General features: G+C 43.2%; 1 protein-coding gene across 2 annotated transcripts in view; it reads left to right on the top strand.

Annotated features, from left to right (window-relative positions):
- The window catches only part of TCF20 (transcription factor 20), a 213,326-nt gene that overhangs the window by 78,700 nt on the left and 110,325 nt on the right, over positions 1-24,301 (top strand). Inside the window, exon 1 of one of the 2 annotated variants that reach the window (XM_073327263.2) lies at positions 13,106-13,212. The exons of the other annotated variant lie outside the window; for it this stretch is intronic. The gene's annotated coding sequence lies outside the window, so the exon portion shown is untranslated. Of the gene's footprint in view, positions 1-13,105; positions 13,213-24,301 lie in introns of those variants that run through there. 2 annotated transcript variants of the gene reach the window in all.

Genomic DNA, 24,301 nt, shown 5'->3' with positions numbered 1-24,301 from the left:
ATGTGAAGTAACTTTTATTCAGACCCTTTAAAACTCTGGGGAATTAAAATAATTAACAAACAATAAAACAAGCATTTGGGAGAGTGAGTGCTTTTCGTTTGTTTGTTTGTTTTTAAGATTCAGCTCTTGTTGCCCATTCAATTAAGGGCTGGGAAAACACCCAAGCCACATCTCTGAATCTTCCAAGAAGTCCTTCAGCAAAAACAGGGAAGAAGAGACTTGTCTCCTGCAAGCAGGAAAAAAAAAAAAATCCATCCAGATCTTATTTTTACATATCATAAAGAAGCAAAAAAGAAACACAATTGATTTATTTGCCTCCCTCCTCTCCCCCATTTTCCAGTCACCATTAAAGAAGTGGGTTCTAGCCCACGAGAGCTTATGCCCAAATAAATTTGTTAGTCTCTAACGTGCCACAAGGACTCCTCGTTGTTTTTTTTTAATTGGGACTGTATTGCATGTCAACCTTGCATGCTAGCACATCACACCTCCCGCTCTCCTGTGGACAGTAGCTTTTGGTCTCAAAGTACACAGGCCTCCTTTCTCCTGTGTTTGCCAGATATCTGTTACACCAAAGTGCCTTCTGGTTCCATGAGCACCACTGTCCTGTGCGAATGTTCAGGCTCCCTGTGCCACGGCTACTGTGTGTGTGGTGGGGAAATGAGTCTCTTCCTCTGCATAAAAGCTGCATCGGTCCAAACTGTGCCTACTCCTGTTGCTAGCCTCTCCTCTGTCCCCATTCTCGCTTTGTATGTGTGAGTCTTTAGCACTGTGCACTGTCTGGTAAATAAAAACCTTTGAGGGGAGATTTTATTGAGTTAGCATTTGTTGTTTTGCTAGGCTAGGGGGGAGTGAGAGAGAGATGGATATGTCCCCAGAGAGAGCTGCACTGATGAGGGGTGGGGGAAGCAAGAGGAGGAGGAAGTGGGGGCGTGATTGGCAGGTGACTGCCAGCTACAAAGAGATGACAGCAGCCGCAGCTCCTGCAGTCCCAGTTGAACACTGCACTGCAGGTACTGGGTTAATGGGTGGGAAGAGGAATATCAAGGTGAGTGGGTGGAGGGAGGGTGCTTATGTAGGGGAGTTGAATTCTGCTGAGTGCCAAGATAAAGAGATGATTCTCGTATATTTTTTATATATATATAAAAAATATATTTAATCGTTAAAGACTTTTGGTTCTCCAGAATATCTTCCTTCATATAAACAAAAAAGGAAAAACAGCTTCCTCAAACATAACTGTATTCTACCTACAATCATTACCCCAAACAGTACTATGGTATTCTATAGAAATGGCCTGAAACGCTATACTGTTTTTGACCATTGCTTAAGAATACTGTAGTGTAGCTTTCCTTTTTAAGGGGAAAGAACAGGACCCTCGGCCACTGCTCCCTTCGCTCCAATGTTACAAGGCCTCATTGCTGAAAATGGGGTAATGTTATAATCTAAGCCTTGCCATATTCTTGCTTATGTTCGTGGTTATCCTACTACAAAATTCAGGGACCCTTTTTGTGGGGTTCAGCAAAGATCAGAAGGTAAGACTAGACTGAAATCCTGGCTAGCATCTGCAGAATTCAGCCTTGCCACTATCTGTTGCTTGGTAAGGCATCTGTTTGTGAAGAGAGTTGAGGATATGAGCTGCATCCGAAGATAAAGAAGTGTCTCATCTCACGTTACAGTGGACAGGCCTGTAAAGTGATGGATTAGATTAGGTTGTGGAAAGAGGATAGCCCTCACCTGTCTGGGTTAAAACAAAAAATCTTGGAAAAAGTTTTTCAGAGCTTGTCCTATATTACAGAGCGCAACCCTTTCCAAAATGTGCAGTATATTCCTCTCTCCTCCCTGCCAGGACTCTCCTGAGAGCCCTATCCAGCAGTTACAGCATTCTGAATTTATCATCACAACCAGGGCCGATGTAACCACTAGGTGAACTAGGCAGCCGCCTAGGGTGCCAAGATTTGGGGGCACCAAAAAGCGGTGCCCCCCAATTTTTTTTACACTGTTGCTTAGGGGCAGGTACCTGTCAGTCTCCAGCGCTCGGGCCGCGCCAGGGCTAGCAGCCTCTTCACCTCGAAGTCTCCCCCGTTTGCCTGGGGCCCACTCCTCCTCTCAGGCTCCTGGGATGCTGCTGCTGCGGCAGCGGCCGCCGCGGAGGAGACACAAGGGGCTGGGGTCGGCTGGGGCCCCGCACCTGCCGGCCAAGAGAAGCAGGAACCGGGGGCCGCTTGGGGGGAGCCGGGGCAGTGCTGGAGACTGACGGGTACCTGCCCCTAAGCAATAGTGTAAAAAAAAAAAATTGAGGGGGCACCGCTTTTTGGTGCCCCCAAATCTTGGCGCCCTAGGAGGCTGCCTAGTTCACCTAGTGGTTACATCAGCCCTGGTTGTGATGATAAATTCAGAATGCTCCCCCCGAGTGGCACCTGGTTCCTGTTGCTCTCGGCCGGCAGGTGCGGGGCCCCAGACGACCCTCTTGCGTCTCCTCCGCGGCGCCCCCCGCCCATGTCCTCCTGGGTGGCCGTACCAGCAGCAGCCGGGGAGCCTGAGAGGAGGAGTGGCCCCCTGGGCAAGTGGCAAAGGCTCTGAGGTGAAGAGGCTGCTGGCCCTGGCACGGCCCGAGCACTGGAGACTGACCGGTACCTGCCTCTGCCCCATCCCGGCACCACCGGCCCCCCAGCCCAGTGAGTGTTACCTGCCCCACCAGCCTCAGTGCCCTGCCCCATACTGTGAGCCACCCCAAGCTCACTGTAACACCAGCACCCCTTGGCAAAGGGCCACCTGATCTTCACAAACAGCTGTCACCACAGGCCTGACAAACTCACTGCACCCCACTCGTGTCTTTCAGGGCACTTACCCACAAAGAGGAACGTGGAAGGGATCTACACAAGGCTGGTAACTTGTCAAGAGTGAAAAGAAAAGGAGTACTTGTGGCACCTTAGAGACTAACCAATTTATTTGAGCATAAGCTTTCGTGAGCTACAGCTCACTTCATCGAATGCATACTGTGGAAAGTATAGAAGATCTTTTTATACACACAAAGCATGAAAAAATGGGTGTTTACCACTACAAAAGGTTTTCTCTCCCCCCACCCCACTCTCCTGCTGGTAATAGCTTATCTAAAGTGATCACTCTATCATACACATTGTAAGGAGAGTGATCACTTTAGATAAGCTATTACCAGCAGGAGAGTGGGGTGGGGGGAGAGAAAACCTTTTGTAGTGGTAAACACCCATTTTTTCATGCTTTGTGTGTATAAAAAGATCTTCTATACTTTCCACAGTATGCATCCGATGAAGTGAGCTGTAGCTCACGAAAGCTTATGTTCAGATAAATTGGTTAGTCGCTAAGGTGCCACAAGTACTCCTGTTCTTTTTGCGAATACAGACTAACACGGCTATTACTCTGAAACCTGTCAAGAGTGAGAATCTTTGTGAGATGTGTGCATGGGTAATATTGAAGGAATAATGTATTTACCTTAAAAGTCTGCTTTACAGTCTTGGAGTAAAAATTAGTCACCAGGGGATAATGGCCCTTTGGGGCAAGGGGAATTTGTCACCCTGCCTAACCTGGCTGGTGATGCAATGCCAGGCTCAATTGGTTAGCTTTGCACAATAGTAAGACTTTGAATGGGACACCATCAGAGGCAATGGCAAACAATTGAAATGCCTTAAAGGTAAAAAAGAAACATTACAACATCCATTACCCGTTCTGACAGGCTGTTTATATTGCTAAGTTTACTAGTTTTTGGAGGTTGTCGGGGTGGGGTGGTGCAAGGTGGAAGGTTCGCCTAGGGCACAAAATATCCTTGCACCGGCCCTGATCATGACACAGCATCAGGGGTTGGTGGTGCATGCCAATATACTGTAATGGCACCTCTCTGGATCTGCTATCTTGTTTCCCAGAATATCCGCTTTCATTAATAAAAAAAAAAAATCTCTCGAGCTGTTACGGTTGTGAAGAAAACCTCAAAAAAGTGAATGAAGTGTAACCAGTACATAGATGTCTGAGAGTCTGCAGAGAGCAATATCTCTGAGAGGTGTGAACTGCCCCATTCGTCTTGGTGAGTGGTTAAGTCAAACATCCAGTGATTATTTAAATGTCAGCATTAATAACTTTAATTCTTTCTGTAAGAGAGGAGAGTGCGGTATTGCACATCTGCATACCTCATTGTGAGTGATAGCTCATTGTGGTGGCACAAGCGGGTGACATTTGGGAGATGGTACCTTTTCTTTCCCTCCTCTCCCCACTCCCAGTCAAGAAGACACCATGCCCAAGGGCCAATGGGCATATTGAAGCCCCACCAAGCAGGAGCCAAACTCAAGGAACCCAGTAAAGATCAGAGTGTTCACAATCATATTTGGAACACCATATTTGCACACAATCTACAGTGAGCAGTGTCTCATTTTGGTGACTCACATGGTCAGAACTTACTTTGCTGGTGAAGTTTGGGAGAGTACTACTCCTCCCCCTACCCTGCTTCTCATTGCTCTGGCATTAATATTCAATGATACATTTTCTCCATCTGAGATGAAGTACAGTGCTGGGAGCCAGAAGATTTGGGTTCTGTTCCAAAAAGTGCTTCTGACCCTCTGTGTGACAAAGTCAAGGACAAGACTACTCGCTGAACCTATCCATCTCTCCATCTCCCCATCTGTAAAATGAGGATGAGGATGCTTACTCACCCTTGTAAAGTGCTTTGAGGTCTCTAGATGAAGTGCAGTATAAATGCTTAATATCAGTATTATTAATATACATCAGTTGACTTAAAAGATGTGCCCCTGTCCAATCTTACAACTGATATTTGAAATTTTGGCAAGTTTCAGGGCAGGGGATGGCACAAATTGGGCGTCAGAAGACATAGGTTCTATTCCAGGCTGTGGCACTAACCTGTTGTGTGACCTTGGGTAAGTCTGTTTACCTCTCTGTGCCTCTATTAGAGGACCGGAGTCATAGAAATGGGATAAAATTTAATAATATAAAGTGCAAGGTCATTTACTTAAGGACTAATAACAAGAATTTCAGCTATAAGCTGCGGACTCATCAGTTGGAAGTGACAGAGGAAGAGAAAGACCTTGTAGGATTTTTGTTAGTTGTCAGCAGGATGACTATTAGTCACCAATGTGATGTGGCTATGAATCCTAGGATGTATCGGGTGAGGTATTTCCAGCTGAAGTATTAACGCCATTGTACAAGGCATTGGTAAAACCTCATCTGGAATACCGTGTTCCGTTTTGGTCACCCATGTTCAAGAGAGATTAATTCAAACTGGAACCAATACTGAGGATAGCTACTAGGATGATCAGGGGAACTAGTGAGCCTATTTTATGAGAGGAGACTAAAACAGCTTGGCCTGGTTAGCCTAGCAAACAAAGGCTGAGAGGGGATATGATTGCTCTCTCTAAATACATAGGGAGGGTGAGGAGCTGTCCAAGCTAAAGGACAGCATTGGGCACAAGAACAAATCAATGTAAACCGGGCATGAATAAATTTAGGCTGGAAATTAGAAGATGGTTTCTAACCAGCCAAGGAGTGAAGTTCTGGAACAGCCTTCCAACAGGAGTAATGGGGCAAGAAACTTAGCTAGTTTTAAGATGGGGCTTGGTAAATTTAGGAACTGCATAATGATAGGGTTGCCTCCAATAGCAGTAGATGGACTTGATGATCCAGGCTGTCCCTTACCGTACTCTCCTCCTAAAGCTAGGAATAAGAAGTCTTCCTCTGCAGTTGGCTACTTTTTGTTTAAATGATTGGGCATCAAGTGGCTTTATTTGATTGTTTGTTTGTACTGCTGGCATTACTGGGGAACATTCATTGGCTGTCTAGGGTGACTTTCAGCAAGTTGCTTTGCCCTCCCCCCCCCGGCAATATTTTCTTTTTCCCTCTTCTCATCTTATTCATAATCTCCTGAAGCCCAACAAGAAGCCTTCAGGGTACATGTGCCAGTGAGAGAATCTTGAGCTGTGGAATTAATATTCCTGGAACATAACACCAGCAGCATGCACATGCTGAGGAGAATATTAGAGCTATTAGCAGTGGGAGTTTGGAGTGCGTGCAACATCTAGATGGAGAATTCAGTGTGATTAATCTGCCTCTAAGCAGCAGCCTTCGGGCTCTGGGAATTCTGGGGCTCATTCAGAATTGGAACTTTTTTTTTAATTACCTTTCCACATCAACAAAACAATCAGTGTGAGAAAATAAACCCATTGATTCCTTGCTCTCTCTCTTCTTTTGGATGAGACATACCCTGAACACTCACAATCCCACTAGCTCCCATGGCACTTTGTACAAGTGAAGAGGGGCTTTAGCCCCAGTGTCCTGGTCAAATTCCAAGTCCACTCCTTACGTTTTGGGCCAGCCTAAAGCACCCCTGCTCTAATTTCTGTTTGATTTTTTTTTTTAAATTTTCCCCTTCATTCCCCCTCACTTAATGTTATTGGGTAGCATGATTGGCACAGAACGTCTGCCACGTTGCCACCCTAACATTGGCTGCATATCTGTGGTGGTTGGGTTGACAGTGAACCTCAGTAGAGAAAGGGCTGGAAGACTGTTAAGGCTTCTCCTATGCTGTTAGAACAAAAGTTATAGTGTTTACAAGGGGAATACAGACAATATAAAAAGTATAACGTATCTATGGGACTGGACAGTTGTCTCTATAAGAACATAAGAAAGGCCATACTGGGTCAGACCAATGGTCCATCTAGCCCAGTATTCTGTTTTACGATAGTGGCCAATGCCAGATGCATCAGAAGGAATTAACAGAACAGGGGAACTATTGAGGGATCCTTCCCCTGTTGTCTATTCCCAGCTTCCAGCAGTTAGTGGCTTAAGACACCCAGAGCATCCCTAACTATCTTGGCTAATAAGCCATTGATGAACCTATCCTCCATGAACATATCTAATTCTCTTTGAACCCAGTTATACTTTTGGCCTTTACAACATCCCATGGCAATGAGTTCCATAGGTTGACCGTGCCTTATGTGAAGTAATACTTCCTTTTGTTTGTTTTAAACCTGCTGACTATTAAATTTCATTGGGTGACCCCTGGTTCTTGTGTTATGTGAAGGGGTAAATAACACTTCCTTATTCACTTTCTCCACACTATTAATGATTTTATAGACCTCTATCATAACCACCCCGTAGTCGTCTCTTTTCCAAGATGAAAAGTCAGTCTTTTTAATCTCCCCTCATATAGAAACTGATCCATATCCCTAAATCATTTTTGGTGTCCTTATCTGTACCTTTTCCATTTTTAATATATCTTTTTTGAGATGGGGTGACCAGAACTACACACAGTAAGTATTCAAGGTGTGGGCATACCATGAATTTATATAAGGGCATTATGATATTTGCTGTGTTATTACCTATCCCTTTCCTAATGATTCCTAAAATTCTGTTCGCTTTTTTGATTGCCTCTGCACACTGAGCAGATATTTTCAGAGAACTACCCACAATAACTCCAAGATCTCTTTCTTGAGTGGTAACAGCTGATTTAGACTCCATCATTTTGTATGTGTAGTTTGGATTATGTTTTTCCAAGATGCATTACTTTTCATTTATCAACACTGAATTTCATGTGCCACATTGCTGCCTTTGTAACTCTTCGCAGTCCGCTTTGGACTTAACTATTTTGAGTAATTTTGTATTGTCTGCAAATTTTGCCACATCACTGTTTCTCCCTTTTTCCAGATCATTTATGAATATGTTGTGTTGCACAGGTTCCAGTACAGATCCTTGGGGGACTCCGCTATTTATCTCTCTCCGTTTTGAAAACTGACCTTTCCTATTCTTTCCCCCCCACCCCCGCACCTTTAACCAGCTACTGATCCACGAGAGGACCTTCCCTCTTTTCCCATGACTGTTTACTTTGCTTAAGAGCCTTTAGTTAGGGACCTTTTCAAATGCTTTCTGAAAATCCAAGTGTGCTATATCAGCAAAGAATTCTAATACAGCGGTTCTCAAACTGTGGGTCAGAACCCCATTTTAATGGGGTCGCCAGAGCTGATATTAGATTTGCTGGGGCCTGGGGCCAAAGCCCAACGGCTTCAGCCTTGGATGGCAGAGCGCAAGTTATAGGGCTTTGGCCCTCCCACCCAGGGCAGTGGGGCTTTGGCTTTGGTTGGTCCCCCCTCCTAGGGTCATGTAGTAATTTTTTTTGTCAGAAGGGGGTGTAAGTGCAATGAAGTTTGAGAACCCCTGCTCTAATAGAGAGGCATGATTTCAGTTGACAAAAGCCATGTTGATTCTTCTCCAACATATTGTGTTTATCTATGTGTTTGTTTGTTCTGTTCTTTACTGGAGTTTCAACAATTTGCCTGGTATTGAAGTTAGACTTATTGGCCTATAACTGTCATGATCGCCTCTGGAGCCTTTTTAAAAAATCAGCCTCACATTAGCTATCCTCCAGTTATCTGGAACAGAGGCTGTTTTAAGTGATAGGTTACATACCACAGTTGTTAGTTCTGCAATTTCCTATTGAGTTCTGAGGGATCTTGGGTGAATAGCATGTGCTCCAGGTGACTTATTACTGTTTAATTTATGAATTTGTTCCAAAACTTCCTCTGTTGACAGCTCAATCTTGGACAGTTCCTCAGATTTGTCACCTAAAAAGAATGGCTTAGGTGTGGGGATCTCTTCTGTATCCATGCAAAGAATTCATTTATAGAGCTCTGCAAATCTGTGGATATCCACTTTATGTCTGTGGATCATATTTGCGGATTGTGGATCAGATGTAGATATAAATTTTGTATCCACACAGGGCTCTTTTCATTTAGCTTCTCCACAATGGCCTTGTCTTCCTTAAGTGCTCCTGTATCACCTTGATTGTCCAGTGGCCCCACTGATTGTTTGGCAGGCTTCCTGCTTCTATTGTACTTTTAAAAAACATTTTTTTTTGCCGTTAGTTTTTTTGCCTTAGCTAGTTTCTCTTTAGATTCTTTTTTGGCCTGCCTTATTTTACTTTTACACTTGACTTGCTAAAGTTTATGCTCCTTTCTATTTTCCCTTCTAGGATTTGATATCCATTTTTTAAAGAGTGCCTTTTTGCCTTTAACCATCTCTTTTTTTTGCTCTGCTGTTTAGCCATGGTGGTATTTATTTTGTCTTCCTACTGTTTTTGTGGGTATCTATTTAGTTTGAGTCTCTATTATGGTGTTTTGAAATAGTCTCCATGCAGTTTGCATGCATTTCACCCTTCTGTCTGTTCCTTCTAATTTCCGTTTAACTAGCTTCTGAATTTTTGTGTAGTTCCCCCTTTCTAAAGTTAAATGCTGTTGTGGTGGGTTTCTTTGGCATTTTCCCCCTGACACGGATGTTAATTCTAATTACATTATGGTCGCTATCACCAAGTGGTTCAGTTATATTCACCTCTTGGACCAGAATCTTCATTCCATTTAGGACAAAATCAAGAATTGCCTTTCTCCTTGTGGGTTCCAGGAGAACTGCTCCAAGAAGCAGCCATTTAATGTGCCTAGAAATGTTACCTCTGCATCCTTTCTTTAGGTTATATATACAGAGTCAATATGAGGATAGTTGAAATCCCCCATTATTATTTGTTTTTCTTCCTTTTACAGCTTCTCTAATCTTCCTGAGCATTTCATAGAATCATAGAATATCAGGGTTGGAAGGGACCTCAAGAGGTCATCTAGTCCAACCCCCTGCTCCAAGCAGGGCCAATCCCCAATTTTTGCCCCAAATGGCCCCCTCAAGGATTAAACTCACAACCCTGGGTTTAGCAGACCAATGCTCAAACCACTGAGCTATACCTCCCCCCAAATTTCACAATCCCTGTCACCATCCAGTCAACTGATCACTAGTATATTCCAGGTTTCAGAGTAACAGCCATGTTAGTCTGTATTCACAAAAAGAAAAGGAGTACTTGTGGCACCTTAGAGACTAACCAATTTATTTGAGCATAAGCTTTCGTGAGCTACAGCTCACTTCATCGGATGCATACTGTGGAAAGTGTAAAGATCTTTCTTTGTGAGCTGTAGCTCACGAAAGCTTATGCTCAAATAAAGTGGTTAGTCTCTAAGGTGCCACAAGTACTCCTTTTCTTTTTAGTATATTCCAGCTGCTATACTCTTATTGTTCGAGCATGGAATTTCTATCCATAGACATTCTCTGGTACAGATTGATTCATTTAAGATTTTTACTTTATTTGACTCTGTGCTTTCTTTCCCATATAGTGCCACTCCTCAATCAGTGTGGCCTACTCTTTTATTAATATATATTTTGCACCCTGGTATTACCGCGTCCCATTGGTTATCCTCATTACACCAAGTTTTCACAATGCCTAGTATCTCATTTAATGCCAGGCACTCTAGTTCACCCATTTTAGTATAAAAACTTCTAGCATTTGTGCATAAGCAAACTGACATTTTGTCAAAATTCAGTTGCTTGCCTTCATGTGTTATATTTAAATGGGACTCCTTTTATGTTTGACTGTTCCTTACTAGCTCCTGTACTTCACCAACTTATTTCCTATCCTCTTTACTAAAATCTAGAGTTCCCCCTTTAATAAATTCATCCCTAAGGGATGTCTCCATCCAAACTCTGTGTTCCTCTGCACCAGTCGACTTTCCCCTGAAAGGCCATTTAGAACAGCGTAGTAATGGTAGGGATATACAGCAGATCGTCCAATTCCTAAATCATAGCCCCCACTACTAGAGATAGGAGGGGTTCTCCCTCTGCCCATTGCAGCCCATTTAACACTGCACTGGCATACAGGAGTCATAAGAGACCCACTGCCAGCAGGGGAAGAATTTCCCCATGGCAGAAACCATGCCTTGAATATGAGTTGAGAGTTCCTGCAGTACACACTGCTACAGGGATTCTGAGTTGTTCCAAGATGTGGAGCAGCCTATAGGCAATAATCTAGAAGTTCCCATAAGTGAGACCAGCTTCTGGTTGGAAGGGGCCACACCAGTCCCCATGACAATCTAGAATTCTAGGGGTGTACAGGTTGCCTATAGCTACCTTTATGCCCCCTTCTCTTGGGCTACACCATTCTGTGCTGTTAGCAGTACACTTCCTAATGAGATAGTTGAGTAGTTTGGATTCCATTCCATATTGGCCAGTGGTGAATATACCCATTACCCGGGGACTGTTTCTATTCTACTTCCCATTCCATGCACTGATCTCCCTCCTCCCCACTGAAGCGTGGCAGGGATTTGTTATACTTTTTATATTGTTTGTGCATTCCCCTTGTAAACACTGTCACTTTTGTTCTAACAGCACAGGAGAAACTTTAACATTCTTCCAGGGAGGGTCAGACAATTCTACAGCAGTATCTTTCCCCCCACTTTCCCCTTCCCACCTTGTGGAATGTGCTCTGGAGGTCTGAGCTGGAAAAGAGGTGGAAACTGTGGGGTGGGCACATAAATGGGCAGGTCAGGAGGCACCTATATATTGTCCCTCCTCTGGCCCTGCAAAGATGCTCAAAAAGAAGATAGTACAGCCTGGAAGTATATTATTTTTTCCACAGGGATCCCAGGGGCACCTGCAGCCAAAGGGAATCCCTGATTGCATCACTCTAGAGTCAAGAAGCAGGGGAGGGCTGCTAGGGTCCTGATATGGTACTGAGGGACATGGCTTCTGTATGATACCCCTGACTGGGGTGTACTCCACAGCCTATTCCATGAGAGTCAATCTTCCACTCCTCTGCAAAATGGAAGAGGGGACACTGAGACTTACCCTGGACTGTCTAGGGCAACATTTTTTTGTTTTTTTTTTAAATGTCCTTACTTGTTTACAAACCCACTTTTATTATTTAAAGTCAAAGATCTGAAGAAGAGCTCTGTGGAGCTCAAAAACTTCTTTCACCAACAGAAGGTGGTCTATTAAAGGATCTTACCTCAAGCACCTTTTCTTTCTCTAAAAATTTTATAAAGTGATTTTATACAGTGATTGCTGTTTAATGTTTACATTTCATGTGACTCCAAACTAGTCTCTGTAATCTCTTGGTGCTCATGCATTAGACCATTGTGGGTGAGACTGGGTTTCCTATGCTGGAGGAAAAGACAATATATGCATATTTTTTTTGGTTCCTGAAAATATCTGAAATCATACTAAGTTTTGACCTTTTAATACTGACTTGGTAAGCAACTCTTGAAAACTTCCATGCTCCTACCTCTGTTTTACAGCTAGTTTTGGTGCCACTTGGTCCTTGGATAGTTCATGAATGTGATTTTATAAAAGCATATATGCTAAAGCTGCTTGCCCTTTCTAATCTCTATTGCATCTCCTCCATCTATCCCTCAGGCAGGGAACAAGAGCCTTTTCTGGCACTCCAAGTGGCTTCTCCCAGGCCTAACCCCACATATAACTGTGTGGATGTATCTCAGTCCTGACTTGCAGCACTCCCTGTATTCCAGTTAATAAGAGTAAAGCGAGTCAGCTCTTCAGATGGAAGAAGCCGAACATGCTAATTTAATATTATTCCAGCCTGGACCTATAGCCCACTCCTACAACATCTTTGCCATTACACTTTCAATCCTAACCTGCAGCAGCCTCTGTTAAACCATTGTTAGGACCTGCCCTGTTCTGCCAATGTACCTCAGTCCTGACCTGCAGTATCCCCTGCTTTTCCCCAGAATGCCTCCCTCCGAATTCCAGCCCTGAGCTTTCAATACCCCCTAGTGCACCTTGATCTTGACCTGTAGCACTTTTCTCCTAATCCAGACTTGATACCCCACAAGCAGTTCTGTCAATTTACTTCAGTCCTAAGAGGGTTTCCAGGGTGGGTACATGGCACAGGAAGATCACATTTTGTCCAAGCACCTCCTACTACTAGTCCCGTTCCCCCCACTCAAACCACCTTGAAAAGATATTTTCATTGTGGAGCAAACTTTATTTCACAAACAAAAAAAGAGCACATTTGATACAAGTGATTTCCATGGCCAGCCATTTCATCTGTTCCCTTTGTTACTATAGCAGATATGTGTAATGAATAAGAGTCTTTTCCCCTCCCCTCTCATATTCCTCCCTGTTCTAGCCTGCAGTGAAGTCACAATCCAGTGTTTGTAGACTCCATGTGATGTCACAGACTCAGCCTTGTGACTTCACTTGCAGGCTCAGGCAGAAGGTGCAGACGGGGCTGAGAGAAGAGGAAAAAAGCCCCCTCCTCTTTACTCCCACCCTCTTGGTTTATAAAACCAGTAGCTGAGATAAATCGGAAGGGGGTGGGGAGAAGCAGCAGGGAAAGCTGAGAATCATGCCAGAAAGGTACAGTAAATTGGCTTTATTTCTCTTCTTCTTGAAAGTTTAGAGTGTAAAATTGCCCTGCAAAGGCCAGATCTTGCAGACCACACGCGTGTGTGTGCCAGCCAGTGACGCTCTGGCTGTACGGTGCATTCTCTGATAGTGTGTGTGGGGAGGGAGGCAGTGAGGGATGCAGGGTAGGGGCAGGGAAACCGCTTAATACCATTTCTCAGCGGAACGCAGCTGGAGTCCTATTTGGCTGGTCACAGTGAGCCTCTTTCTTGTCCATTTCAAAGGCCCCAGCTGCTGGCTGTTCCTTGCATTCTGTCTCTAGCTTTGAAACCGACATAAATGGGTTATTGGGTTTGTGGCTGCGGTGTTTTTTGTTGTTGTTGTTGTTGTGTGCGTGTGCTTTGCAGGTTCAGAGTGGTACCGGAGAAGAAGGGGGAGGGGGGCTGGTATTTGAATGTGGTGGGTGTATACATAAGGAGGGAGAAGGGCAGGGCCTCAGGGTCATATTCTTAAGAGCTGTGAGACATGATTCCTTTTTAATATCTCCATCTTTTTAACTGATGACAGCAAAATAGCATGTAGGTGCATCAGCAAAGAACTGCCTCAAAATGACAAGGGGGAGGGGGCTGGTTAACTTGCAGCTCCCTTTAGCAGTTTTTTCTGTGTCCAATTTGCCATTCATTTGAGATTTTGGACAAAGAAGGGGCAGTGGGTGGGCTGCTTTGAGTTTTGTGATATAATATGACTGGAGCGAGAGAGTAGAATGCAGACAGTTAAGAAAGGAGCGAGGTCTTTGCTCATTCAGTCTGTTCAGGAAGCCGTCATTTTGTGTTAGTCTCTGTGTCTGGAGGAGGAAGGATGGGGAGAGAGTGACAGTGAAAAGCTTTATGACATTGCGTTGTTTCTTTATTTATTAAATACACACTCAAGGGAAAAGGGACTTCCAAGGAAATCAGCAGAGAAGGGTATCTGGCTAAAAATGACCCTGCACTGACTCACATTCAACTGGACTCTTATTGACAGTGATGTAGTGTTTTTGTTCTATTTTTAAAACGAAGCGCTGGAGACAGAAGGTGCATGAAGGTGCTATGCAAGCTCCTCTCTACCACAGCACCTCATTCTGATGACCAGCAGCATTTCTGCTATTCCATTCCTATACCCTGATCGGCAGAGCTGTGTTAATCTCGTCCTGACAGTCTGCAGCATCCCTGCTATTCCATTTTCTGGTCCCCAGTGTGCTTCAGTCCTGATGACCTACAGCACCCCGTGCTTTTTTACAGCTGGACCCTCATGCACCTCTGCCAGTACATCTGAGTCTTGATGAACAGCACCCCCTTGCACTTACAGACTTGGTCTTTTGAGCAGAGATGTATAATTAATTGTGGAGCATTCTTGCAGTCTAAACAGACAGCTGGATTATCAGAAGAGATGCACCTACTGCATAGTTCTGAAAATATGTAATTCTGCAGACGTTTAGGAAAGGCTCTGCGACCCACAGTTTGAGAATCTCTGTGCTAATGTAACTTCAGTGGTGATCGGAGACAGGATTTGAATCCAGGTCTTCAGTGATGAAAAGCTATTGCATTGCCCCCTCTGCATAACTAAATTTCATCTTCTCTTCCCCACTCTGGGATGCTGATATAACCCCTCGTATGTCTTTCCATCTCTGCTCCTTTCCCTGGCATTAAAAGGGTGTTACTGGCCTCTCAGGGGAGTTGTGAAGATTTGTTAGTTTGTAAAAACACTTTTGCTATCTGAGTGTTGTGTTGGTTCCTCTGAGCCATGACCAGTTATTAACTCAGAAGTGGAGCCTGGAATCCTACCTCACCCCTCAGAGAATGAAGTCAAATGACCCATCACTCCCCCAGGAAATCCACAGCTCCCTCATTTCTGCTGTTTATCCTAAACGACAGAAGACAGGTGCGACAGAAAACCAATGCGTGGCAAAATCTAGGTGGGGCTGAGTAGTGTATCTGCTGTAATCTGTGTGTGGAGCCACAATGTGATTTGAGGGAAGAGAATATTTGAGGATGTGATTTAGCAGAGATTAGATCTGGAAAAGAGCTTAAACCTTGTCCTCTCCTTTGGCTAGTGCAGGATTGTTCCCTCCCGTATATTCCTCTGGGCGTTGTCCAGACCTGTTTCAAATGACTGAAGTCATGAGGCTTCCACCACTCTTTTGCTTTTCTATGAATTCCCTTCAGTATGCTGACAGACATTCCTCAATATTGTACCCAGGAGTTACCCCTATCCCATATTGGAAGGGCAGAGGATTCGATCCCTTTTCTAAGCAAAGGAAGGTTGCCAGGTGTCTTCTGCCACATTCATACACTGCTGTGAGAGAAGGAGGCAGGCTCCAGCTGGGCAGAAGATCTCAACAAGAGGCTAAAAGCATTTGAGGTAAGGGATTTTCCCTCTCTGAGGAGGGGAAGTAATCAGGGAGCACATGCAAGGATCTTTCTGAGAGCAAGAGAGAGCCCTGGGCAGAAGATGCCTGAATCCCCTGGAGAGCCTCCAGTGGCTGGTAAAGGGAAACTGAATAGATTCCCCCCCCCCCCCCCCCTTATTATGAGAGGCTCTCTTGCTGCTGCTGCTGCTGCTGCCACCACCATCACCCATTTCCCCCCTCTCCCCCGTCCCTTCAATCCTGAAGAAAAAGACTTAGGCATGAAAAACATCCTTTTCTCGAGATACAATGCTAGCTAATTCTGAGGTGGTCACTACCTCTTTTTAGAAATGTTAGCAGAGCAAGACAGAACCTTGATCACCTCAATGAATGAATGAATTTTATCATAAAAGTTGTGAAGCAGAGCCATCATCTGGAAAGAGCAATCCCTCCCGCCGTTCTTTTTCCCCACTGGTGGACTGAATGGCTGCATCACGAGCTAGAATTCTGTCTTATAAGCATCGTCCTTGGGAATATGCCTCCTCATAAGAACGGCCATACTGGGTCAGAACAAAGGCCCATCTAGCCCAGTATCCTGTCTTCCAACAGTGGCCAATGTGAGGTGCCCCAGAGGAAATGAATAGAAGAGGTAATCATCAAGTGAATCCATTCCCTGTCACACATTCCCAGCCTCTGGCAAACAGAAGCTAGGGACACCATCCCTGCCCATCCTGGCTAAGAGCCATTGATGGACCCCTATCCTCCATGAATTTATCTAGTTCTTTTTTGAACCCAATTATAGTCTTGGCCTTCACAAAATCCTCTGGCAAGAAGTTCCACAGGTTGACTGTGTGTTGTGTGAAAAAATACTTCCTTTTGTTTGTTTTAAACCTGCTGTCTATTTATTAATTTCATTTGGTGACCCCTAATTCTTGTGTTATGAGAAGGAGTAAATAACACTTCCTTATTTACTGTCTCCACACCAGTTATGATTTTGTAGCTCTCAACCATATTACCCCTTAGTAGTCTCTTGTCCAAGCTGAAAAGTCCCAATCTCCTTAATCTCTCCTCTTATGGAAGCCATTCCATACCCCTAATAATTTTTGTTGACCTTTTCTGAACCTTTTCCAATTCCAGTATAGCTTTTTTGAGATGGGACGACCACATCTGCACGCCGTATTCAAGATGTGGGCGTACCATGGATTTATATAGAGGCAATATGATATTTTCTGTCTTATTATATATACCTTTCCTAATGATTCCCAACATTCTATTAGCTTTTTTGACTGCTGCTGCACATTGAATGGATGTTTTCAGAGAACTATCCACAATGACTCCAAGATCTTTCTTGAGTGGTAACAGCTAATTTAGACCCCATCATTTTATACGTATAGTTGGGATTATGTTTTCCAATGTGCATTACTTTGCATTTATCAACGTTGAATTTCATCTGTCATTTTGTTACCCAGTCACCTAGTTTTGAGAGATCCTTTTGTAGCTCTTCGCACTCTGCCTGGGTCTTAACTATCTAGAGTAATCTTGTATCATCTGCAATTTTTGCCACCTTACGGTTTACCCCCTTTTCCAGATCATTTATGAATATGTTGAATAGGACTTGTCCCCATACAGACCCCTGGGGGACACCACTATTTACCTCTCTCCATTCTGAAAACTGATAATTTATTCCTACCCTTTGTTTCCTATCTTTTAAACAGTTACCAATCCATGAGAGGACCGTGCCTCTCACTCCATGACAGCTTACTTTGCTTAAAAGCCTTTAGTGAGGGACCTTGTCAAAGGCTTTCTGAAAATCTAAGTACACTGTATCCACTGGATCCCCTTGTCCACATGCTTGTTAATCCCGTCAAAGAATTCTAGTAGATTGGTGAGGCATGATTTCCCTTTACTAAAACCATGTTGACTCTTCCCCAACAAATTATGTTCATCTATGTGTCTGACAGTTTTGTTCTTTACTATAGTTTCAACCAGTTTGCCCGGTACTGAAGTTAGGCTTACCTGCCTGTAATTGCCAGGATCGCCTCTGAAGCCCTTTTTAAAAATTGGCGTCACATTAGCTCAGGGGTGGCCAACCTGAACCTGAAAAGGAGCCAGAAATTATCAATGTACATTGCCAAAGAGCCACAGTAATATGTCAGCAGCCCCCCATCAGCTCTCCCCCACTACTCTGGCTCCCAGCGCCTCCCAGCCACCGGCAGCCCCACCAATCAGCACCTCCCCCTCTCTCCCTGCATCTCCCGATCAGCTGTTTTGTGGCATGCAGGAGGCTGGGGGGAGGGGGAGGAGCGAAGGCATGGCAGGCTCACAGGAGGGGGCGGGAAGGGGTGGACTGGGGGCAGGGCATGTGGCAGAGCCAAGGGTTGAGCAGTGAGCACCCCCTGGCACATTGGAAAGTTGGCACCTGTAAGTCCAGCCGCGGAGTCGGTGCCTATCCAAGGAGCTGCATATTAACTTCTAAAGAGCCACAGGTTGGCCACCCGTGCATTAGCTGTCCTCCAGTCATTTGGTACAGAAGCTGATTTAAATGATAGGTTACAGACTACAGTTAGTAGTTCTGCGATTTCACATTTGAGTTCCTTCAGAACTCTTGGGTGAATACAATCTGTTCCTGGTGACTTATTACTGTTTAGTTTTTCAATTTGTTCCAAAACTTCCTTTAATGACACCTCAATCTGGGACAGTTCCTCAGATTTGTCACCTATATCATCCTCGAGGGATGATACATGCTTTCTCCCTACTCTGACCTGCACAAAGGTCAGGTCCGTATGTATGTATGTGTATATATATGTATGTATGTGTATATGTGTGTGTGTATCTATCTATCTAATGAGTGTGAGTACTGGGTTCAGGTCAGTGGTGCTGGTGGTTGTTCCTAGGACTGAATTCTTATTATTTCTGATCACTGGTCATTAAATCATTTGTGCTGCAGTGTTTTTTTTTTTCTATCCTGGCAAGAATGGAATTCTGGACCTTAAACTTGGCTAAGACCTGTGCAAACTCACTGAGGGCTTAATTTGAACTGTAGCACCTCTTTTACTGGTGAAGATGCATGAGATGGAAAGACCCCCCGGGGCTCAACATTCAGAACCTTGACAAAGACGGCAGTACTGGCAATTTAAAAACAAACAAGAAACCCAACATTTTCCCTGTAGACAAAATCTAATGGTTTCATAAACCTTGAAAGAAAAGTTAAATATTTGTCCCTCAGCTGTGACTACCTCTTCTCTCAAACTTTGCTGGGTCATTAGAGTCCCATGCACCTAGAAAAATGAATTCCTATTTTCATCTCCAAGAGAAACAGTAATGGCCTATAGAAGCAAAGATTTATTATCTTAAAAATTAAGTTCAGTTAACTTAATTGGACTGTTTGTAGATCCTCTTGAACCTGGAAGTAGGAACTGCCCAGGATGTTACTAACAGCCTGGGACTCTGATCTATGTGTAGGTAATGCTTCTAGGACAGTAGGTAATACTCATATTTTAAAATCAGGTCATTCTGATTACTGTTGCTCCATGTTCCTACTTCAGTTCCAGCACAATCTTAGAAGACTTTGTTGCTAAACTCTTAGAGTCAGGGATTAATGGTTTTTGAAAGTTGAGATTAGTGGCTTCAATACTGCATTGTTTCTAGCCCTTGCAGTTCTTGATATAGCAGATATTAAAATCAGTTGAATTGGAAGTTGTTGGATTTGCGGTTTCTTGTGAAGGGTGGGGGAAGATAAGGCATAAGGGAAATCAGAATATGATGATTTGGGGCAGGAGGGGAGGTGGGGTCCAGTGTTTCATGAGTCACCAGAGCTATAAAATCCTGCTATATGTCATAACAAAACTGCAATTCATTGGTGTGTAACATTAGTTTCTGTCCCTGGAGGTTCCTGAGATTTATTGTATATCTAAATAGTCCTTCAGACCAGGCATAAGTACGGGCCTCTTACCAGACAAGCCAAGAATACCTTCAGCATCCAACAGTCCTGGTCCAGTCCAATCCACCTTGCTTACCCTCCACCTCCTGCCATAAGCCTGTCTCAGATGCTTTGTAATGTACCTAAACTTCTGTAATTACATAGAAGTGGGGAGTCTGTTATATACTAAGAGATCAGTGACGTGGAGAACCAACCCTACACCTTCTAACAGAAAAAATACCCCCAAAGAAGTTTTTGATCATCTGATATTCAAAACAACTCTTGCATACATGTGCGAAGAAACCAGTGGGGGAATGGAAGTAGGAATCTAATCTCCACTGTCTCTAAAATTTGAGATCCTATGTTATGGGGATTTAAAAATGGGGAGATCCTGTCAAGTCTGGAAATTCCCACTCCCCTGTGGGCAGAAAAACAACAACAAAGAAAACCCCTGTTAAAGGCAAACACATTTTAAAATCCCCTTCTATAAAATGTGTTCTGGCAAGGCAGAGTTGGTTTTCATAAGACTGTTTTAAGAGATGGGTGGTGGTTCTAATATTTTCTTCTTTTACTATTTTGATATGTTTAGTGATTCAGATAATGAGGATTTATTGATATAATGGTCTCTTCTGCCTCGCTGGAGAATGTCTTGCCAGTGAGCCATAAATTTTGTATGGCTTAGTATTTTAAATTCACACACTTAAAACATCTTCATGGATATGGGATAATTTTCCCTCAAAAGTTCAGCTCCTCTTCCTAGAGTCAGATTCCTTTGTCTGCGACATCAAAACCACTTCCACAGCAACCGAATTCTGATATTGCAAATGGAGGTTTCTGACAAGAAGTGAAGGGAATAAGCAGCAGAAGCTGAACAGATCTGAAGGGGGAAAAAAATCTTATTTTCATATGCTAGTTCCTTGTAAAAGAGAGATGGGGTGAGAGGAGTATTGAAATATAAAGCGAGAGAAGCAGAATTCTCTTCTATATTTCAGTTTTTGACTTTTTTTCCTCTCATGACACCCACATTCAGCCACTTGTATCGGCTTCTCCTTAGGTATGCCCCAGAATTCTTCACTCTGGCTGATTTGATATTGCAGCAATTGGACTGCAGGCCTCAGCACTGTGGCTTATGGTGGTGCCCCTGGTGTCTGAAGGAGAGCCATTTCCAAGTGGTGGACCAAGTCATGACCACCAGGTTGAGACTGTCTGCTCTACATAAAATATTTCCACGAAGAAGCTAGACTTTTTGACTAGTATCTTTTAGGGAGTCTAATGCCAGTGAATTAATGAGGGAGGAGCCCTCCAGGCTCTTACCACAGAGTCCTGAGAGAGATTGAATACTGCCCCTCCCACCAGTGGTCAGATGTAAGACTTTTTAGTTGAATCACTGTAAAAAGAGTAGAAGGAAGAAATGGGAATAGTGCTAGAAAATACTAATGAATGCAGCCATACTGATGTTTGTCTCACTTCAAGACAGACAAACTGCTGTTGCTTTGAATTTGCCTAAAGAATTAGCTGTCTCACAACTAGTGTTTCAGTCCACGGTAGTGTGGTCTATACGTGACTAATCTTGCTGGCCTCTTTTGTATTAATATCTAGTTTTTTCTCTGGTGCCCGTGCCCATCCCCATAGCATCTAAGTGCTATAGATAAAAGTTGTACCAGTAACATCAAGAGTGTGTATGCTGCATAGTATAGAGTGAAAGGGGAAATAATTTGATGGGATAAAGATGCTATTTTGGAGAGGGAATGCAGTGTATGTGCCTGGGAGAAATCTGTATGCTCCGGTCTCTGTGTGGAATAACATCAGCCTGCCAGGTGCTGCCAGTTCAGCACTTTTCAGCGTCAAACTTTTTCTCTAAAAACTCCACCTCAAAGAATCTCACCAACCACCTTCAGAAATCCTCTCCCCCTTAGAAACACCTGTGTGGTCTGATGTCTTCCAGTCCACAGACAGAGGGAGTTGCTGAGAGTAGTTAGTGATATTTTTATAAAATGAATCCTTTAAGAGGCTGATTTTGATGCTGAATTGGCAGCACCTGGACACTGATGTACTCTAGGTACAGAAAAGGCCCAGGAAAGACAATATCCCCACCCTGTGCACCTCAGCCATGATCTGGCACAGCCACCTTTTAAGGTACAAATGTGTTAGACACCATTGTTTCTATCCTTTTTCTCCCTATAGATGGATACCCATGACTTTTGCATGTGGTTGTGACACCCCCCCCCCCCAACTCTTAATATATGTTACTGGAGTGTGGTCATGACTGAGTAACTTCTGACCCATGGCTAGATCAGAATTGGTGACCTCCATGTCTAAAGGAGACTATCTCATCTGCAGTTGTCAGTCCTCTCAGGGTCAGAGGGAATTTTCAAATCCCCATGAGAACTTGTGTCCTGTGAGAGACAGGAATGGGATTTGTAGGGTAAACCTGATACTGAAGTAGCAGATGGAACCTGAGAATACTAAAGTGACCAGTGCTATTTAACCTGTGAACTTTGATGGCTGCAGAAGCAGGGAGAAATTTACTTGAGCTTTCAGTGACTACTTAAATGCCTTTACTTTTCCCAGGATTCTTTGAGTCTCCATGCTAAAGGGTTCAAATGTTAGCTGTCACGTTGCCTCTCATCCCACCCTCATTTATATACAAGTATTCTCAAACTGAGGCTTCCTGATGGGGATGAGGAAAAAGGAATGTATGGAGAAAGAAGCAGGTTTTGGAGGGTAATAAATGGAGGGAACGGGAGATGCCATTGTGTGTCTATAGTTGAGGTTGTGTAGACATTTGCACTAAAAGCAGGTACTTAGGTCTTTCTTATGTATGAATAATATAGTATATCCTCTCTATGTACAGCACTTATTGTTGGAGTACAGAATGAATTTTCTGAGAATTTACAAGCACATCTGTTGATTAGTTTGTTATATTAATTTTAAGATGGCCCCTTAAGAATTTCTTTTTGGCTATACCTAACAAATCTCTCTCTCTCTCTTTTTTTTTTTTAAACTTTGAAAAGTGACTCGCTTCAAGTATAGATGGTTACTTATGGCCTTGATCCTGCAGTTAGATCTGCACAGGTATAGGGTTTCAGCCACATGGATCTGATTATAGGACTGGGGCCTAAGTGTCTTAATGGGTTTAATTTTTAATTAGTTCTATTAGCCATAATTATTTCTATGTTGAAATTATTGTAGTCCAATGGTTGTCATTCAGTGGATTCTGCAGAATCTAAGATTTCTTTCCTCTAAAGAAAAAGAATTGTAGCCCTCAGTTGTGAAGAAAAACTTTATACACATCAATCAAATGTAAATTGATGCATGGTTGTCTTCCTGAGTGTTCAGACAACCTAAAATAATATCACTGAGGAGTGAACTGCCCCATTCAGCTCAATAGGATCGTTAACTCTGAAACCTAAAGATCACCATTTAGAAGTCAATGTTGTTAACTACTTACTTGCTGATTATTTTAGCAGAAACAACCTGCTGATATGATAAATGAGGCTTTGACACTTGTTATGAAATCTCTCATGGATGAGCAGCATAGTGTCAGTAGTTCTTGGACTTAGCATACCACGTCTAAAACTCAAAAGTACTTGCCATATCACCTTGGTAGCTTTAATTAGCATAATTACAACGGATACTTATTCTAATACTTTACTATAAACCAACCTAGTTATCACCAGTTGTACATACACTATGTCACCAGTTCTCAGACTATGGTACATCATCCCCAAATTTACTAAGCACATACTCTTTTTAAGCCCAAAATGAATTTTATAAGAATAAGTAAATGTGTTGATTAGTTTGAGTTGCAAACGTTTAAAAATTACTCCTCCTTGTTTCTTTTGACGCATCTGGTAATGGCCATTGCTGGAGAGAGGAATTTCCATGTGGAATCAGACCAGTGGTCCCCTAGTGCAGTATCATATGTTCCTAATTATTTTTTTCAGTCTAACTTTTTTTGCATCTTTAACCAAGAAATTCCTGATTTTTTAGAAGATTATAGATTGTTTATATGTTCATAAATCAAAAATATGCACACCATACGTACATTAATTTTTACAAGAAATCAGCCTAAATAGAAAGTTATCTTAAACATCATGGCCTATAAATAGCTTTGTATTTTATGTATTTTAATATCTATACAAAAAAAAAAAATCTATCCTCCACTCTAAACTCTCAATCCATTAATACCCCTCCCTCAAGATAACAGCCCTTATCATGGTCTTCCATCTCCAACAGCTTTTTAGCATCCTCTGAAGGCCAACAAGATTTGGGCTATATCATACCAGGGAAAGGTAGGTTCCAAAGTGGAGGGTTCCTCATGGTGAACACACTGCCAGAAGCTGTATCACAGGAACTCCAGCTTGAGCACCTCAACTAACCACCCTTGTGGCAGTATCACTGGGAGAGAGGCATTTCTCATGGCATTTTTTTGCAAACCATTCAGGGGTTTATAGGTGAAGTCATTAAACTGTATCTAGAAACCAATAGGTAACTAATGCAGATCAGAGCACTGGTGTAATGTGTTTTTGGAGAGATTCTGTTTCATAAGATGGCTCCTGCCTTCTGAACAAACTGCAGTTTCCAGGTAGTTCATGTAGAGAGCATTGCAGCAATTTAATCTGAGGGAGATAAGGCATCATAGATCACAGCAGAAGGTTTGCATCAGAAAGGAACAGTTGCATGCTCCTGACAAGTCAAAGATTGTGGGAGAAGACACCTTACCAGAAACTTTTGCTATATGATTAGGCATGGGAGAATAGATTTTTATTTTTTATATAATTTTGATGGATAAT

This window comes from Lepidochelys kempii, chromosome 1 (genome assembly GCF_965140285.1).
Source record: "Lepidochelys kempii isolate rLepKem1 chromosome 1, rLepKem1.hap1, whole genome shotgun sequence".
Lineage (NCBI taxonomy): Eukaryota > Metazoa > Chordata > Testudines > Cheloniidae > Lepidochelys > Lepidochelys kempii.
Note: the sequence above shows the minus strand (reverse complement) of the source record. Positions and strands in the feature narration are given on the sequence as shown.